We start from the raw sequence: 5576 nt of genomic DNA, 5'->3' as shown, positions 1-5576 counted from the left end.
CCCGATTGACCGAAATTTCTTGGCTGGAAACTTTTGTGCAACCCGCGTTTATCCCACTGGCCTTCGTCACTTTTACACGGGATAAAGAACAGGAAAGAGCACGAGAGAAGAGGCGACGAAATTTGAGAAATTTAAGGGAAGAATGCCTCGAGAGAAGCCGAAGAAGGAGAAGAGGAGAATTTCAATGAAGAACACCGTAAAAATGCTTGAGAGAAATAGACGGCGGGAGACAAAACACTTATTTACAACGATTAGCTCTCAGGTGTTTTCCTTCTTAATTAATGCATGCCTCGCTGCCTCAAAAAAGCATGAAGAAGGCCTGGAAACGTTTGCAACTCCGTGGTCGCAGAGATTCTGACAAATTTCAACAATCACACACCTCGTCGCCATTCAAGCTTACAGCAGACATCATTGGAGAGTTTTCTTGTCAGTCATCATTTTCTATTTCGTCTCTCGACGCCGTATAAATTTATAATTATATTGGCCATGAATTGCAGTACATTTATCTTCAACTAATGCACATGTCAGTAATATCTCAGGGGCACCCAATGATACTCTTCGTTAAAATATGTGTTCGAGATAATCAAACTTTTCTAAGAATTTCGGTTCTACGTTGCCAGACAGCTCCAGATTTTCTTTACTAAAATGATCACCTAAAGGATTCGCAACCAGGGAAAACTAGTCCTTTACGTTTTCGGAAGCCGGTATGTTTGCAATTTTTGGCACTTAAAAGGTCACCTAGCAGTTTCGGATGAGCAAATGGTTCGGTTGGAAGTTCTTGGAAGGCAACGTTCAGATAGAAATTTCTGAGATGAAGAGATCATTCCCTAAAGTTTTCAGGCACTTTAATTTTCAGCTAAGATATGCGAACAGATCAAATTCTTCTAGGTGATTGTAGTGTATCGAGTGACTAAACAGCTCAAATAACCTCACAGAACACAACGAGTCGACCAGCACATGGTTCAGACTAACAGAACAACACGACACTGGTCACGTGACCCCTAACTAGTTCCCAGGACCGCACATTCCTCCCACTCAAGTTCCTAAACAATATGTGGCATACCGCCTTGAACTAAAAGTTCATGGGGGTAGGAAGGGTCCATCAGTAATAACGCTGTGGTGGTCCTCGGTCCCTTAATGGATATCGTCGCACCGGGGTGGTGGTGTAGTGGGTGGCTCCAACTCCCCACAGGTTACTTCAGGGCTATTCACATCGGGTGCTACAACCTCCGGAACAACACTTCCCACGTTGTTGCTGTTGGACTGGGCAAAGAGGCTCTGTAGTACGAGAAATTAATTGGTCATGATGTCTCCGAACTACCATTCCATCCTCTAGTTCAACTCGCGCAGACAGAGAGCCGGTTTCCTGGATGAGAGTTCCAGTGACCCACTTCGACCCCCGGAAGTAGTTTCTGGCACTCCCAGCATCACCAAGCTTCACTCCGCGCGTTCGGCTATGCTGATCATGCTGTTTCTTTTGTCTAGACTAAGCCAAATCTACCCTTGTTGCTACATCCGGTCGCAGCAGATCGAGATGAGACCCAAGACTACGTCCCCACCGTAACTGAGCTGGAAATTCACCACTGGTGCTTTGTTGGGTAATCTGGTAACTTAGAAGAAAACCAGCCAACTTGGTGTCAACAGAACCGTCCCCTTGTTTCTTCATCCCTTGCTTAAAGGTCTGTACCACTCGCTCAACCAGACCATTTGTACTAGGGCGGTAAGGTGCTGAGGTAATGTGCTTGATGCTATTTTTTTTCAAAAATGACTTAAATTCACTGCTCACAAAATTGGACCCATTATCGGACGCAACAGTCCTGGTAAACCATGCGAAGCGAAAGTTGACCTCATCTTGTCTATGGTCACACTGGAAGTGGCAGAGTTCACACAGTGGATATCCATCCACTTGGAATGGGTGTCAATGATCAGCAAGAACATCTTTCCAATGAAAGGTCCCGCATAATCTATGTGCATTCGCGAACAGGGAGGGGTCTTTTGGTGACTCTGACAGGTAGCACAACTTTTCACTTTCTCTTCTAAATTCGTGTCCATTTTGGGCCACCATACATAGCTCCTGGCTAAACTCTTTATTTTGACTATTCCCGGGTGAGTATCATGTAATATGTTCAACACCTCGTCTCTCCCATGAGGGTGTACTATGACCCGAGCTCCCCATAAGAGGCAGCCAGCATGTACACTCAATTCTTTGCTTCTAATAAAAATAGGGCTGCAAGGCTTCTTCGTCTACTTCTGAAGGCCATCCTTGTCCCCTGGGACGGTTGTGGACCCCGGGACATCCAAAACGCGTAGGCGACTGAGTCCATCTGCATTACCATTCTCATTTCCTGGGCGATACAGCAGTTCATACTCATAAGCCAGCAAAGTCAATGCCCACCTCTGCATCCTGCTTGAGGCCATTAAAGGCGTGGCTTTTTCAGGGTGCAGCAGCCCCAAAAGTGGTTTGTGATCCCTGCAAATCTTAAAATGGCGACCATAAAGAAATTGGTGGAACTTTTTCACAGCAAAAACTACAGCTAGTGCTTCTTTATCTAGGAGACCGTAGTTCCTTTCTGCCGTAGAGAGTGTACGCGAGGCGTATGCCACAAGTCTTTCGGATCCATCTTCCATAACATGGGAATGAACTGCGCCAACGCCATAGGGTGATGCATCACAGGATACCACCAGCTCTCTCTCGGGATCATAATTTACTAGTACGTCTGATGAATGAAGCTGGTTTTTGGCTTTATCAAATGCTTATTGCTGTTCCACCTCCCGCTTCCAAACAACATCTTTCCTTAGCAAACTATGTAGTGGTTCCAGAATAGACGACAGGTTAGGTATGAACTTCCCATAGAAGTTAAGCATACCAAGGAACGACTTCAGCTCCGTGGGGTTTTTCAGTGCTGGGGCCTCTTGAATGGCCTTTACTTTTGCTTCAACAGGATGAAAACCTTCTGCATCAACTCGGTGCCCCAGGCAGCCCAAAAGTGGCTTAATGAACTGACACTTTACTGCCTTGAGTCGTAGACCAGCTTCAGAGAGGCGTCTCAAAACTTTCTCGATGCTGTCTAAGTGCGCTTCAGTCTTGGGGCCTGTAATAAGGATGTTATCTGACAGAACTCCCGTTGAAGGGATTCCTTGAGGCAAACCCTCCATAGTACTCTGGAAAATACCAGGTGCTGAGGTTACCCCGTAAGGGAGACGGTTATACCTGTATAAGCCCTTATGTGTGTTAATCGTTAAAAATTCCTTAGAGTTCTCATCTACAAGCATCTGTTCATAGGCATGGCTTAAATCTAGCTCAGTAAAGGTTTGACCTCCAACGAATTTTCTATACAGATCATCAAGCTTGGGAATAGGATAGCCATCCAAATTTGACACTTTATTAACAGTGAGCTTATAGTCTCCGCAGACTCTTACAGTGCCTTCACTTTTCATGACAGGGACAATCGGAATGGCGCACTCGGAATATTGGACTGGTTCAATGGTCCCTGCCCTTTAAAGTCTTTCTAGGTCTTGTTCAATTTTCTTCCTCAGAGCATGCGGTACTGGTCTGGCTTTATGGAAGATAGGGGTAGCCAAAATCCCCGTTGACCCCACGGTCAACGTGTATTTTGGCCTCTGTCCCTTGTAGAGTACCAAGCCCTTCCTCAAACAGCTGAGCATGTCTCTTTCAGTCGCTTATTGTGTGACGAAAGTTGTTTGATTATGGGCCAATTCAGCTCAGTATTTTTTTTTTTTTGGAGCCAGTTCCTTCCTAGCAAAGCATGGCCCTTGCCGCTTTCAACCAAAAGCGGGAGGGAGTATTCAACCCGGTCATAACACACATTCACAGAACAAGACCCTTTAGGTTTGACTTCTTCCCCGGTATACGTGCGAAGGACGATTCCTGACTCTACCATTGCAAGTTGGGGTGCTTGACCTGCTGAAAAAAGGTAGTGATATTGTCCCTCGCTAATCACAGACAAGGAGGTCCCTGTGTCAACTTCCATTTCCATGGGTTGCCCAGCAACACTTAGCTGTACTTTGTAGGGTGATGGCCGTTGACTGCCAAAGTTAAACAAGGAATATGCATCCACACCCTGTTCCTCCCTTGGTGTTTGCATGGCATCTTCGAGAAGATTGGTAGGCTCGGAGTTGCCTGATTTCTGCTCATTAACTGGCTGTGGTTGTTTCCCGTTCTTTTTAGCTGGGCAAAATCGAGCTAAATGGCCCACTTTACCACAACAATAGCATTTGGCATCTTTAGAATGACAGCGTTTGGGATAGTGGTTGCCGCCACAACTAGAGCACTTAACTTCGCTTCACTTATTAACTTTGACGTCTACTTTGTTGACAGAGGGATCCCCTCCCTGACCGTCTTCCTTCTGTATCTCTGAAGCATACTTATCTGCTGCTTCAATGGCAAGAGCTAGATCAATTGCCCGCTTCAATGTTAATTTGGGCTCTGCTAATAATCGGCGCTGTATTCTGATATTACGAACACCACACATGTACACCAGTCACGAAGCATCTCATCCAACGTAATTCCAAATTCACAGTGTTCACACAGGTGTCTTAATTCAGCTAAAAACATTGCAATGGTCTCACCTGGTTGCTGAGAGCGTGTGTTAAACTTGAATCGCTGAACAATAGCCGAAGGTTTAAGCATGAAATGGTCTTGGAGGAGTTTTGCTAAATTCTCATAGCTTTTATTTTTTGGATCTTCGCACCCGTTTATACGTTTTCGCTCCCACACAAACCAGAAAAATGGATCTCCTCTTGTCCGGATCTGTGATTTCATTCGCTTTGAAGAAATGGTTTACACGCTCGATGTAATGGCGCCAATCTTCAGTTTCGTTGTACTCGTCCAACTTCCCAAACGTGGGCATGATTCACGTAGACTTCCCTTCCTTTGTCTACCTTGCAGTGTGCGTTCGTACACGTTCCTCGTCGCCCAAAATGTAGTGTATGGAGCGACTAAACAGCTTAAATAACCTAACGGAACACAACGAGACAGTGATTAAAACATCTCTTTAGCCACTCTATGTACATTACGAGGAGGCTCAGCCTAGAAACGTCTTTCAAAGGCTTTTGGCTTAATTTACTCGTTGGGTGGCCGTGATATTTGAGACAGTTTAGGTTGTTTTTGGCCAGATAAGACTTTGGAAAGCGGTTTCATAAACTAGAACCTGCGCGGACTTTCGGCAAAATCTCCAATAGCGATTGAGTTATATAGCAATCGTTTGTCTTGTTTGTCGCGCGGTTTTGTAGCATGTTACAATTGCTTATTGTGGAACTGAATTCATCATTACTGTGGCGACTGTCGACACTACATTAATACCTTTCGATATATAAGCTTTTATGCTTCATGCTCCATACAGTCTGACTGATATTGTTGGCAAGGCATTGCTCTGGGCGAGCTCCGTTTGCTGGGACACAAACTGATACCACATTTGTTTGGGATATTTTGGCCAAGCCCTGATGGGCTAGGCCAAGAGAAAATGAGGGGGCAGAGAAGGAGGCTCCCGGTCCAGCCCTTGGGATATGTCATGTCCACGAAAGTTATTTTTAGACGAGCGGAAGTCTTCCGAGAC

The sequence above is a fragment of the Montipora capricornis genome, chromosome 2 (genome assembly GCF_036669925.1).
Source record: "Montipora capricornis isolate CH-2021 chromosome 2, ASM3666992v2, whole genome shotgun sequence".
Lineage (NCBI taxonomy): Eukaryota > Metazoa > Cnidaria > Anthozoa > Scleractinia > Acroporidae > Montipora > Montipora capricornis.
The sequence above is the reverse complement of the archived record's forward strand: the minus strand, read 5'-3'. Positions refer to the sequence as shown.